Consider the following 16,059-nt stretch of genomic DNA (forward strand, 5'->3'; position numbering starts at 1 on the left):
ACCACCACTACCGCCACAACCGTCGCCGCCCCCACTATCACTGCCACAACCGTCACCGTCACCACCACCACTGCTGCCGCTACCACCACTACTACCACCCCAGCACCACCACCACCGCCGCCACCACCATCGCCACCACCATCACCACCGTTGCCCCCACCACCACCACCACCACCATCACCATCGCCACTATCACATATTTTTATAAGGGTATTTATGTCTTTTAAAACATATTTCATTTCTATTCCTTAAATCAACCAAACACTGTAATATAATTCCTAAAGTCTATTCCTTCCGCGAACTAAACAATAGAATACAATTCATATTCTATTCCTTGCCTATTCCATTCCTTATGGAATAGCATTCCTATTACCTCAAAGGCTCAAAATTCATTCCATGAACCAAACGTGCTGAATACACATAAACTTTTAACTGAATACACATAATGGGGTTTGGTTTGTTCGGACGGACGGAGTGACGTCAGCAAGAAACGCACACGTTTTGTGCCTGGGCACACATTATTATGTACGCCGTGGTGCACAATATAAATTGCCATAGTATAGTGATCGGTTATCTAACAAGTATATAAACTTGGGCTTCCGGGCCAAATCTATTAAATATGAAATTGTAGATCCAACAAAATTTTGGTATTTTTTACTAGCTCCACTTTTGGTCCAATAGTTATGCTGTGCAACCGTGTGCACCATGCAAAACGATGTCGTTTTGACTAAAAATACGTGTCTTATTTTTTTTTTCAAAAAAATCAGTTTCGATTCTCCTCAACAACATTATGTTGTTCATTCATTGTGGATATTTAGTTCATTGATTGTGGATATTTAGTTCATTGATTGTGGATATTTAGTTCATTGATTGTGAATATTTAGTTCATTGATTGTGGGTATTTAGTTCATTCATTTTGAATTTTGTGTTATTCATTCACTGTGGATATATAGTTATAAATTTGTGGATATATAATTCAAATTATGCACAAAAAATGCTATTGCTGAGAATCGAATATGATTTTTTTTTTAAGTGGGACGCACGTTTTTAGTCAAAACGACGTTGTTTTTGCAACCGTGTGCACCATACATGGTGCACACGGTTGCACAGCATAATTTGCGCTTTTGGTCCACGTACTAGCTTTAATGGATAATGCAGGATTAATTGTTATCAAGATTGACGCAAATTATGCTGTGCAAGCGGTTGCAAAACGACACCGTTTAATATGATGGAGTAACAGTGTCATTAGTGGCACCGTTTAACTCCACCAATCATTTTTTTTTTTTTTACAAAAACTCCAATCGACGTATAATTATGAATATATAGTTGTGCAATTCTGAATATATAGTTACGAAGTTATGGATATATAGTTATGAAGTTGTGGATATATAGTTATGAAGTTATGGATATATAGTTATGAAGTTGTGGATATATAGTTTTGAAATTATGGATATAGTTCTCCGTGAACAAGCACTTTAAGAATTCTGAATATGGAGTTATGTAATTATAAATGTCTAGTTGTGAAATTATGAATATATGGATATGAAATTATGAATGTGTAGTTATTATTTCTAAATGTACTGTTGTCAAATTATGAATATATAGTTATGTAATTCGATCGATCTGGATATATAGTTATGAATTTGTGGATATATAGGTATGAATTTGTGGATATATATAGTTATGTAATTCGATCGATCTGGATATATAGTTATGAATTTGTGGATATATAGGTATGAATTTGTGGATATATAATTATGAATTTATGAATATATCCTACTGTTTGAATACGAAAGGAAACCATGCTGTTAACTACAATTCAAATGATTTTTTTTTTTTAATAAAACGCTGTCGTTTTACAACCGTATACAGTTGTACACCATGCATAGTGCACACAGTTGCACAGCATAACGATTGCAAGACTGATGCCAATCCAATTACAAGCTGCGTTCCATTTTGTTTTCAAAATATTATTTAATCAAACAAAACACATAAATATGACAAATAAATAAACAAACATTTGCGAATAATACACTTATATTTTTACTTTTCCCAAACATTTCGTTTCCCATATTTTCTAATTTTTTTGGCTTTCTCATTTTCTTTCTGTACAACCTAGTGAGATATTATTGAAAGCTTACCATATGAGTTAAGTATATTGTAGTTTAATAAGGGCCGGTCCTATCATTTTATAGGCCCGGGGCAGGATTAAAAAAAATGGACCCCAATTAATATATATTTCATGCCTAAAATTTAAATTAAATAAGAAAAAATTATTAATATCAATAACTTTAAATAAGATTAACAAGTTTTTAACGATTTTACATACACAGTAATAATCATGAAAAAAATTCTAGGTGATTTCCTTAATGCAAAATAATAAATAATCGTATAAGTGCCTTTATAAATAAATAATATTGTCATTTATAAAAATGAATAAATAATTTAAAATCAAGTAAACTTATAAACAATAACATTGTTATCATAATAAATAATAAATTAATTATTATTAAAAAATTTATAAAACAATAATTACAAACATATGTGAAGCTAAAAATCTTTTTTGACTAGGAGCAAAAAATTAAAATATTTCAAAACGCAATAAAAAAAACGCAAAAAGATATGAAACATAATTATCTAGATAAGATAGTTTGAACATAAAGCATATTATAAATCATACATCTTCTATATTATTTATATGATTTTTATAAATACTTTTTCTTTTAAGTAGATAAATTTTAAACTTTTTTAGAATAATTTGAATACAATGACACATGATAGAAGCTTCTATATTACATTGACTAGATATTCTTAAAAAGGTACGGAGTAAATGATCTTTTTTTTTTTTAATAATTCAATCTCAAAATATATTATATAACCCCCTTGGTCCTATTTTTACGTGTCTTGTTTGGTTAACATGAGTTGATTGCAGTTTTTTTTTTTTTTTTAATTCAATTTTTCATAATATGTTTAGTATAAGTATATAAAAATTTACAAATTTAGAAACTGCATTAAAAATATAATATAAAAATATATATTTAATATAAAAAATTTTCATAATATATTTAGTATAAATATATGAAAATTTATATATTTAAAAACTACATTAGAAATACAACTCCGTATTAAACAAAACAAATCAATAAAAATAAATTTTTAAAATATACATCAGAATATAAGCAAAGAAATAAAGTTGAGGAATTCTAAAATGTGAAGGGAAGGGTTGGATCACTGATTTCTGATTAAATGAGGTTAAAATTCAAGTATTTTACCATACAAGCTAATTCACCTTATTATAAAACATATGGATATAAATTACTTATACTCAATACATATATACTACATATATAAGAGATAGGATGGGGCCCTCCCCCAAGCATGGGCCCTGGGCAAGGGCCCAGCCTGCCCTTGCCCCAGGGTCGGCCCTGTTTAATAACATCACATATACTTTCGTAAGAGCTTCTTCATCTGTTCCAACGGTCAACACACTAAGTGGTAGGGGTTTGATCAAATGGTTTGTTCCATTCACATGGGTAGAGATCAAACCCCCAACCTCATGCTTAAGGAACGAGGTGCTGAACCATCACGACAACCAAGTTGATTTTTTAGCATGATTTTTGAAACTATGTATTATAGATGGAAGTGTGAGAAGAAGGAGAGAGAAAAATTGAAAAGGTTGAAAGAGAATCAGTGGTCTCAATTGTGGGCCCCACTTGACTACATAATAAATTAGCCTGGTGCGCCTGAGGCGGCAAATTATGTTGTGGACTCGTGTCCACTATGCATTGTGGACACGAGTCCAAAACGACGACATTCTAATTATAAAAAATTGATTTTGTCTCGCCGTTAACGGCGTTATTCGTTTGTGGAGTTATGAATGTACAATTATGAAATTATGAATGTACAGTTATGGAATTATGAATGTACAGTTATGCAATTATGAACACAGAGCTCTGACATTATGAACTTACAATTATGAACATATAGTGATAAAATTATGAACATAGAGCTCTAAAATTGTGAACATAGAGCTTCGAAAATTATGAATGTACAGTTATGGAATTATGAACATAGAGCTCTGACATTATGAACTTACAATTATGAACATATAGTGATAAAATTATGAACATAGAGCTCTAAAATTGTGAACATAGAGCTTCGAAAATTATGAATTTACAATTATTGAATTATGAATGTACAGTTATTAAATTATGAATGTACAGTTACGGAATTATGAATGTACACTTATGGAATTATGAATGTACAGTTATGGAATTATGAATGTACAATTATGGAATTATGAACACTGAGCTTTGACATTATGAACTTACGATTATGAACATATAGTGATAAAATTATGAACATATGCTCCTATAATTATGAAAATGAGAGAATGAGCGTTGAAGAGAGCTTTTGTGTGAAGAAGAAATGGAAGCTTGATCGACAGGAAACTCGCGAAAATGGATGCTTTATCATCAGGAAAGAAACGGTCTGAAATTTAAAAAACAAATAAATAAACAAATAAATTGGTGAAAGATAGCGGTGCCGCTTACGACACCGTTACTGCATTACACGCCGTTTCAATTCGTGTTCACAATATATGCTGGACACGGGTCCATAGCATAACGATTGGCGTGAGGCACATGGCACGCGCCCGCTAAACACGTTAGTGCTACTTTTTTTTTTTTTTTCCAAATTTTGTTTTATTTTGTTTTGTTTTTTTTTATCCTTTTCTATTTCCTCCCATCTTCTCTCCTACTCGCTTTCTTAAAATGTTGTGCAACAATCAAATAATTGAAGATGCTCTAAAAAATCTTACATTTGAATCTCATTCCAACCGAGTTAACCGAAACCATTTGAATGAATAGACATGACACTTGTAAGCCGCATGTTTCTCCTAATCCACTTGTCACAAAATTATATTAGTCACTATATTCTTCCTTTCTTTAGGTCGGTGGTTAACATCACTAGCTACTTTTCTTACATATTGTATATTTATATGTAATTTTATAAGATAATATAAATAATCTTTAGCTTGTTGGTACTTCCTATAAAGTCTAGTCATGTACGTACCGTCTTTTGTTTTATGTTTTAACTTTTCCATAAGACATGCTTTTGAGTTTCGTCAGACTATGTTATGAACTTCAATTATTCATTTTGTAAGTTTAGAGATAAATCAAGTCAATTTAATATAAATTAAATCTTTAATTGATATTTCTCATTTTTTTTTTCGACTTACTTGCAGCTTTTTCTTTATTTAAAAAAAAAAAATCTTTGATCAAGAATAGATATTGAGCCCTCCAAATTTGAGGCTCTGTGCGCCACTATCTTGCTGATGAGGAAGACAACTTCAGATGAAACGCCGACGGATCAAGCCCACCGCCACACCCGCTATACACAGACCCCATAGGACGCAAAAGGGGCGGCTGAATTAACCCGGCCATGCATAAGATCAGAATCGATGAGAAATCACATTTGTATTGTGAAGAAGCGCCCTGAAAGCTGTGGTGGATCAGAGCTGAAACAAGGAAGATGACTGTGGTGGGTATTCTCCATTTATTAGACTAATATCTTAGGGCACAATTTAAATTTAAGAAAAGGGTCAAATACACCCCTAAACATTATAAGAAAGTGCAATTAAGCCCTCAAACTTTAAAAAAGTCAATTAAACACATAAACTTCATAAAATCAATCAAATAGGTAAACTTAACAGGTACCCAACAGGTTACCGGTAACTATATCATCTGGGACTATCATCACCGTTGTTGACTGTCATCTACAACAGTAATCCCAAAAAAAGTACACCGGAAACTGAAAACCACCGCCGACGTTCAACAACCTCCTTCTCCAAGAAGAAGGCTACTGGTCGCCTTCTTCCTGGAGGATGAGTCGACCGGCGTCGCCTTTCTCCTGGAAGAGGAGGCGATTGGTGTCGCCTTCCTCCTAGAGGAGGAGGCGACGGTTGGTTGCCTTCTTCTTGGAAGAGGAGGCGACGTTTGGTCGCCTTCTTCTTAGAGGAGGGAGTGACGTTTGGTCACCTCCTTCTCTACGAAGAAGGCGGCCAGCCTTTTTCTTCAGTTGAAGAAGGCGACACTGGTTGCCTTCTTCGACTGAGGAAGAACGCGACCGGCAGCCGATTTAACTTTGTGATTGTGAGTATTAATATTATTAATTGTATTTAAATTGTATAACCTATGTTTAGTTTTCTACGGTTAGAATAAGTCTACTGTCTGTATCCTATTAGATAGGAGTAGTTAGAAGTAGACTGAGATATACTCTCGTGTAATTCTATCATTTGTTATTGAATTGAATTCCTGAGTTCTCATCTGGTATCAGCCTAAACACGATCTTCCACCACACAAACACTACCCCCTCCCTACCCATGTCGTCCAACTCTTCCGATCGCACTCCCTCTTCCGCCGGCGAGTCATCTCCGGCGAGTTCAAATCCCCTCGCTGGAGCTCACCATTTTATATCCATGAAACTAACCTCTAGGAATTTTTTGTTTTGGAGAACCCAGTTATTACCGTTTCTTAGAGGCCAAGATTTGATTGGATTTGTGGATGGTACCAATCCATGCCCGCCCGCAACACTCACTACCGTGTCTGGCGATTCCGGCACCGGCACTACGACCACGACGACGGTCCCCAATCCGGCTCACAAGTCTTGGACGTTACAGGATCAATAGATCCTTTCATTGTTGATATCCTCGATGTCAGACGAGGTGTTGCATCTCGCGGTTGGCCGGGATACCGCTGCCGACGTTTGGAGATCAATCTGCACCGCCCTCGGCTCCAACACGCAAGCTCGTTGCTTGAGTTTGCTGGGACAATTTCAAGCACTCCGGCAAGGTAACTCCACGCCGGGCGATTATCTTGGACGAGCCGAACTTCTGGTAGAGGCACTCGCGCAAGCCGGACAGCCTCTCTCCATGGCCGAACAGAACCTTTATGTTCTGCGAGGTCTGAGGCCAGAATATCGTGCGTATGCGACATCTCTTACCGCTCATGCGCCAGTGTCGCTCCCGCACCTTGCTGATCATCTCCAGGCCGCCGACTTCATATTGGCGGATGATTTCCCGGAGGCCGGCAGTGTAGCGCCGGCTGCGTTCTATTCAGGCCGGGGTCGCGGGGGTCGACATCAGACCGGCAGCTCCGTTCCAAACAGTGCAGAGGGTGGCGGTGGTCGGCAGTCCCAATAGCGTGGCGGCAGAGGTGGCAGAAATCAGAGGGGTGGCCGGAATCAACGCGGAGTACCGCGGTGTCAAATTTGCAGGTCGCAGGGTCATACTACGGTCTACTGTTATAAACGGTACACGACACAGCCGCCCACGCAGGCCCATGTTGCAGTATCCGGCGAGTCCCCGGGCACATCCGTACCGGCCGACACGTGGTATCCTGACACGGGTGCCACGGCCCATGCCACTCCCGATGCGGGCATGATAACAGCCGCGGAGGAGTATAATGGCCCGGATACGCTCCGGGTGGGAAACGGTACAGGTTTAGTTATCTCACACGTTGGCCATGCATCAATCCCCACTGTGTCCAAACAATTATTCCTATCTGATGTATTACATGTCCCGAAATTAACTGTTCCCTTATTGTCCGTTCAAAAATTCGCTAAAGAAAATAGTGTGTTTTTTGAATTTCATGACAGCTGTTTCATTGTGAAGGATTCCAAAACCAAGGCGGCGCTTCTTAAAGGCCCGACTTCTGGAGGTCTATACAAGTTTCCCGTGTCTCGGAGTCAATTTGCGTTCGTCAGTTCCCAGGCAACACCCATAACCTGGCATTGTAGACTTGGTCACCCACATAGTCTAGTGCAAAATAAAATTCTTCAGCATTGTTCAGTTACTCAGAATAAAACTAGTTTCGGGTCTTGTAAGACTTGCCATCTCGGTAAGTCCTCTCGTTTTCAATTAGATAGGATAAATAAATCTAGCAAAAATGTACTAGATTTGGTATATACGGACATCTGGGGGCCTGCGCCAGTTGTCTCGTCTAGTGGTTATCGCTATTTCCTTTTGTTTGTTGATGATCATTCCCGGTATTGCTGGTTTTATCCATTAAGGGCAAAGACATTTATAAAATGTTTGATCTGTTTCGTGTGTTAGTAGAGCGACAATTTTCGCGCTCTATCAAGTCTATACAATCGGATCTAGGGGGTGAGTACCGTAAACTACATACCACGTTTCAAACTCTCGGGATTAATCACCGTCAATCATGTGCCTACACGCATGAGCAAAACGGGAGAGTCGAGCGACGTAACCGACACATTGTCGAAACGGGCTTGGCTCTTCTCGCCCAAGGGGCTGTCCCACAACAAAACTGGGATCATGCTTTTGAAACAGCCACATGCCTGATAAATTACCTACCCTCCTCAGCTTTAAAATTTGAAAGTCCATATTTACGTCTGTACAAAAAGTTACCCCCATATCAGTTTCTCCCTGTCTTCGGGTGCTTATGTTACCCGTATCTAAGGCCTTACAACCGTCATAAAATAGAGTTCCGTTCAACACCATGTGTCTTTCTGGGTTATCCTCCCTCCTTCCGATGATATAGATGCATGGACTTAACTAGTGGGAAGACTTATATCTGTCGCCACGTGCGGTTTGACGAGTCTATCTTTTCCTTTGCCACAGGTACATCACCACAAGCAGTTGAGCCACAGCCTGTGCCATGGGTAGCCAGTCCCATAATACCTGTTCACAGTGAACCTGCGGTTAGTCCTATCTCCCCTATACCACAGGACTTCGATCCCCAGCCAATAGCTCAAGAAATGCCGCCATTGGCCATTGAGCCCGCTGTCCCGGCTTCTCGGGGGCGGGGTCAGCCACGGTGTCGGGGTCGGGGACGAACACAACCACAAGAGCGGGAACATGGTATGCGTCTCCGCCGCATGACAAACGGCACTGATGAAGAATTCCACGCCCTGACGGCAATCACTACTGATCCAACTTGTTACTCACAAGCAGTTGGGCATCCTCAGTGGCGGGATGCGATGGATCAAGAATTCAATGCCTTACTGCATAATAACACCTGGCGCTTGGTCCCACCTGATCCTACTATGAACATAATCGAATGTAAGTGGGTGTTCCGCACCAAGCGAACTGCAGATGGCTCTATAGAACGGTACAAGACTCGTCTTGTGGCGAAAGGGTTTAACCAGGTAGCAGGAGAAGACTTCTTCGACACCTACAGTCCCGTAGTCAAACCGACAACTGTGAGGCTTCTTTTTTCGTTGGCCATCACCAACAAATGGACCCTACGACAGCTAGATGTGCACAACGCTTTTTTAAATGGCCGTCTAGCCGAAACAGTCTACATGAAGCAACCTCCCGATTATGAGGACCCGACTCACCCTAATCACGTTTTCCACCTGCAACGAGCTCTTTACGGACTAAAACAGGCTCCACGGGCATGGTTCAAAAGACTCCATGACTTTCTTCTCACCACGGGGTTTAGTGCATCGAAGACGGATGTCTCTCTATTCTACTACAGCATGGATGGGTGTCAGGTTTTCCTCCTTGTGTATGTAGATGACATCATTATGATGGGGCGTAGTGCTACACTGATCAATACTTTGTTATGTCAACTAGCTACTGCGTTCAAGATCAGGGATCTTGGCAAACCCGGGTTTTTCTTGGGCATTGAGACCGTGGATACTCAAGGCGGTATAGTCCTATCCCAGCGGCGTTATATGTCTGATTTGTTAAATCGAGCCGGTATGGTTGACTGCAAGCAACAAGCTACACCTGCATCCACAACACAGTCTGTTACTCCGTCTGATGAGCCGTTCGATAATCCCACACAGTACCGTCGGATTGTTGGGGCTTTACAGTACCTCACCATTACCCGTCCTGATCTCTCATACGCGGTAAACCGGTTGTGTCAGTTTATGCATACTCCGACAGTTGAGCACTGGGCTATGGTGAAACGGGTATTACGGTATATCAAAGGCACCTTGGATTACGGACTCCGCCTCGGTTCCTCCCCGACTACTACCATACATGCGTACTCTGACTCGGACTGGGCTGGCTGCCCTATTGACAGGAAGAGTAGTAGCAGATATGCGGTGTTTCTAGGGACTAATCTCATCTCGTGGCTATCCAGGAAGCAACGGACTGTGGCACGCTCTTCGACCGAAGCAGAATATAAGGCCTTAGTTGATGTAGCTGCTGAAGTAACTTGGGTTGTCTCTCTTCTCCGTGAGCTGGGTCTACACACTGGGCAGCCTTCTACTCTTTGGTGTGACAATTTAGGCGCAACATATCTATGTGCGAATCCAGTCTTTCACGCCAGGACGAAGCATGTCGAAATCGACTATCATTTCATCCTCGATAAGGTGGCCAGCGGGGACTTTGTGGTTAATTTTGTCTCGACTAAAGATCAGCTGGCTGATGTCTTCACCAAGCCGCTTCCCGGACCCAGGTTTATAGCTCTGCGAGACAAGCTCAACGTTGTGTCTCTAACACCGTGTGCTTGCGGGGGTGTGTGAGTATTAATATTATTAATTGTATTTAAATTGTATAACCTATGTTTAGTTTTCTACAGTTAGAATAAGTCTACTGTCTGTATCCTATAGATAGGAGTAGTTAGAAGTAGACTAAGATATACTCTCGTGTAATTCTATCGTTTGTTATTGAATTGAATTCCTGAGTTCTCATCGTGATGTTTAATTACCGGTTATTATTGGTAGGTAATCGGATATTGGATATCAATACATCAAAATGGTAAGTTTATGTGTCTAATTAACCTTTTTAAAAATTTGAGGGCCTAATTACACTTTTCTATAATATTTAGAGTTTTATTTGACCCTTTTCTCTTTAAATTTTTCATACAACAATTTTGAGATCATCCCACTTTAATTCTGAAATTTAGTTCAAGTTATTTAAAATGACATAAATAATGTACGTACGATAATGTTATATCATATTTGGTTTAATTTACAGACTACTTTTGTAATCTTATATTAAGGCCAAGCTGGTATAGTGGTAATATTCTAAAGTAATCTGATTACCTCCTCCTATTAGGTGATTTCACATATAATTACGTTTTTCGTATTTCAAGTTTATCAAAGTTAACTATCACTTATATAATAACAACTACGTACCAGGACTATGTGGTCTAATGGTACCCGGGTTGGACTTCCATTTGGAAGGTTGTATGTTCGAACCTTAGTGAAGGCGTTATTGGTTCTTTGTGTTTTAGTAGGTTGAGAAAGTATATGAACAGATACTACAATATAATAGAGCCAGTAGTATTTAAAAAAAAAAACAACTACGTATATAAAATTAATATATAATATAATAAAATATATACATACATATGTTTATATATATTGAAGACATTACAGTAAATTAAATCATATAACTTAATATTATATTCTACGTTCTAAACCAAACACATAAAAGTAATATTACATTTTTAAATTTCTACATTATCTTCCGTAAAGCAATTCTATAATCTAAAATGAAACTCACATTTCATGAACTAAATGATCCATTAAAGTTATCATCATATTCAATCATCTTCATCAATATTAACTTTAATTCATTGCTATTTTTGAAAGTACCAAATATATTGACATTAAAATTGTGTGTAGTTTGTCCCTGCATTCCTGCAAAGAAGCTAGCTGCCATATTTGACCGGTTGAATTTATAAAGATTATTTTATTGAATAAGGTTCAACGTAACCTGAAAATGCAATTAGGTCACTGAACAAAAAAAAGATGCAATTAGATCATTGAACACTTAAAATGTGCAATTAGGCTACTGAACATTCCAAATGTATGCAATTTCACCGAATAACAGGTTACCATAAATTTTAGTAGGTTACCTACTAACGTGGCGGCTGAGTTGGTATTTTAAATAATTTTTAATAACTTTTAATAATAAATTTTTTTAAGAATAAATAAATAAATAAATTTTAAAAAAATTTAAATTTTTTAAATATTTTTTTAAAAAAATTATTATTAAACTTTATTAAAAATTATTAAAAATGCCAACTCAACTGCCACATAAGCAGGTAACCTGCTAAAATTATTGGTAACCTGCTATCAGGTGAAATTGCATACATTTGGAGTGTTCAGTGGCCTAATTGCACTTTTTTTTCGTTCAGTGACCTAATTGCATTTTCAGGTTACGTTCACTGGCCAATTTGAACCTTATTCTTTTTTTTTTGTGTCGCTTAAAATTAGAATTTTTTTCTCACTTTATTTGCAATTCATTCATTATTTTCTCTACATAATTACAATATTCTCTCACTTTAAAATAATCCTATTTTTGCATTACATTATAATATAATAACAAAATAATAGTATAATAATAATTTTTTTTTAAAAAAATCAAACTTGCAAAGTTTGCAAGTTTTCAAGACAACTTGGCTTTTATAATATTTTTTTTAAAAATAAAAAATAAAAAATAAAAAAGCCATGTGAGCTTGAAAGTACGTGAATTACATAGTTAAATCTAACCTCGGTATTCCTTATTAGTTATTTTAGCTTTTAAATTTTCACGTTGCAATATACAATGTAGTTTTGTTTTTAAATATAGTTTTAGTTTTTAGAGTAACAAAATTATTAACCTTCGTTATAATTTTATTATAATTTTATTTAGTTTATGAATATTTTAGTAATTTATTATGCTATTATTTAATTATAACATTCTTATGTATTGACATTACATCTACAAAATAAAGAACATGACTTTAACAGTCTCATGTAGGAAAACCATATTTGATGTACTTCAATTAAAGAAGAAAATTCTATAGAAAAAAGTTGTCAACTCTTTATTTTGTGAGTAGTGAAATATAAAAACTGAAAAAGTTATAAAGAAGAAACATAATAAATTTTACTAAAATATTCATATACAAAATAAAATTTAATTTTGTTTAATAATTTGTTAAGAACTAAAATTGTAAACTTTTTAAAGGTTAGAGTATATTGCAATAACATAAAAAGGAACTAAACAACTAACATAAAATAATTAAGAGACTAAAATGAATTTTTCTCTTATTGTATTTACAATATTTTAGGTTAAATTTTTACTACTCCGTACTAATTACCCCTCTACAAAACAAAACAAAACAAAGAATAGGTAAATTTTATTCCAAACATATATATCATGTCCAAACTCACAATAAGTTAACTTTGCCCACAAAAGAATGTTTGAATAGGTGGAATATGACTCCCGTATCAGAAATTTATAAATTTGATTCTTGTCAAACACCTTATCGGTTAAATTCATCGCAATATACAATTTACCTTTATATTGTGATCTGCAAACAATTACACAAAAATAAAATTTATCTAATATACACCCTCAAGTAATATTTCTTGCATTGTCACCAAAAAAAATTATTTATGTTCAACTTAATTTCTTTTTTTAATAATCATATAGAAATGAAGAATAGACCCCCAAACTAACAAGAGGGGCTAACTTTTCACACCTAATACACAACGACAACTTCATCATCTCCCATCTTAAGTTTTCTTTCTTTTTTTTTTTTTTTTTTTTTTTTTTTTTTTTTTTTTTGCAAACCCATAAATTTCGATGTTTTTTTGTCCAATTATGCAATTAAATGTTTAATCCACGTCATTATCTTTAGTTTAAGTTGATTTAAATTGTGTATTTTATTATGTCAAATCCGATTATATAAAATATATAAAAGAACACGAAAATTGTTATTCGACGACGACAAGAACCATGTACATCAAAAATTTTCATAGAACTTCATATCGAAGAAAACAGCGAAAAAGAAGAACTATGTTGTTGTCGTCTTAAGATTTAAGAAGGTCGTGCTTGGGATAGCCGTCGGAATCGGCACCGGAGTGATAACCAGTCGGCGACGGAGCCGATAGAGGGCTAAGAGACCCTCCGCCGTCGTCCTTTCTTCCCGAGGCCAATTCGGCGGCGGATTTCACCAGAGACTTGAAAATCTTCATCTTGATCAGCCCTCGTCGCGGAGGAAGGCTCCGGTATGACTTGCTGTTGGGTAGTTCCCTCCCGGATTCCATATCTGAGCGAAGAAGGGAGTTGCCGGAAAAGAAAGAAAACCGCCGGAACTCCGGTTGTGTGCAGAACGGAAAACAGAGAGATAAGAAAGGGAGTCAAGAAAATGAATACTGCTGATGAGAGGCTACTGCTCCACGGGCGGCAGCCTTTTATAGTGGTAACCAAGACTCAACTTATCAATAAACACTAGGAAATTTATAAAAATAAACGGAATAAGGATGAAATTGGCCACTGAACATAATGTAATAGTGCAATCAGACCATTCAATTAAAAAAAAAAAAGTGTAATTAGTTCATTCAACAGCTCAAATGCTTCAAATTTCACCTGGTAGCAGGTGGTCAGCCCTTCTTCCCGGTTGCTCGCTGATGTGGCCTATTAGGTGACATTTTTTATTAACTTCATTTATTTCCCTTTCAGGCTTTCAGTGTGTAAAAGTCGGTTCCACAGCCTACGAAATCTTCAATTTGCTTTACAGTGGTGTTGGTGGGCTTCTCTGCCGACAGAAGCAAATTGGAAATTTCGTAGGCTGTGGAACCGGTTTTTACACGCGGGAAAAGAAATAAATGAAGCTAATAAAAAAATGCCACCTAATATGTTACATCAGCAAGCAACCAGGAAGAATGGTCGACCATCAGCTACCAGGTGAAATTGGAGGTATTTGGGCTGTTGAATGAACTAATTGCACTTTTTTAGATTGAGTGGTCTAATTGCACTATCGTGTTATGTTCCGTGACTAATTTGAACGTTATTCCAAAATAAAATGCTCCTTAAAACTAATTATATATAATTAAATTTATTACACATTTTAGGTAGTGTTTATCTTCGATCAACTCCACATAAAACTTCACAAATTATCGTATGATGAGGACAATATGAAAGTTTTACATACGGACTCATAGACGGAGGCAGTATGGGGGCAGTGGGGGCAGCTGCCCCCACTCCCCCCACCCTACCCCTTTATATATATATATATATATATATGTATGTATATATCAACATATATAGCATTAAATGTTGTATAAAATATATATTTATGTTCAAAATACTAATAGTTAGAGTAACTTAGTTGGTAGAACTCTAAATTTACGTTTGAAAAATATATATATGGTCATAAGTTCAAATCTTATTAAAAACATTTTTCCTTATCTTCACTTATTTATTTTTTTAGCCTACTTTTATGAATCATTCAATTAACAAATGAAAATCTTTTTTAGTCTACTTTCTATGAATCATTAATTAATGTAGTATACAAGTTTATATTATACTTCATTGTATTCAAATTATTTTATTTAATTGACTATGTTTCATATTTTATCATAAATATTTTTACATTTTTACCTCACTCAAGTATATTTTTAGCTCCCACTCTAACTATCGTTTAATATATCAAAAACATTCTATTGTAATTTATAATATATTTTGTATTTTAATCTTATTATGACTGTGTGAAATTTTATAATTGATATTCTAACGTCATTAAACTTCGCCCCCACTCAAATATTTTTCTGGCTCCGTCCCTGAACGGACTTATTGAGTTTCGAGATCCCTAACTGGTTGCATCGTTTTGGATTTGCCCTCCATTTTGATCCAAAAAATAATAATAATTGCATTGACCAATTCCACAACTTTGCTCAAAGACGCATGGTCACATGGCATATTATTCAACTGTACTTTTAAACATATTTTGTAAAATAAATATATTATCTCTATCTGGTTAGAGATACGTTATTATATTAAGTTAAATAAATGCTTTTTTATTTACTTTTTTTAGCGCTCTCTTGTAATATATTTAAAGATGACTTTTGGTGTTCAATAAAGTTTATTTATTTATTTATTGTTTTAAAACAATAAACTAACTAATATTAGAATTATATTTTAAATAATTTAAGCTAGTTCCCATGAAGAAAATCCTATATATAATAAAGCCATATGGTCTTGTGAAAATTAAATGGTGATAATCAACATTTAATTTTCACAAGATCATAATAATATTGTTAATTATAATAACAATAACAATAATAATAATAATTGCAATAATAATAATG

The sequence above is a fragment of the Ipomoea nil genome, unplaced genomic scaffold, assembly GCF_001879475.1.
Source record: "Ipomoea nil cultivar Tokyo-kokei standard unplaced genomic scaffold, Asagao_1.1 scaffold0146, whole genome shotgun sequence".
Classification (NCBI taxonomy): domain Eukaryota; kingdom Viridiplantae; phylum Streptophyta; class Magnoliopsida; order Solanales; family Convolvulaceae; genus Ipomoea; species Ipomoea nil.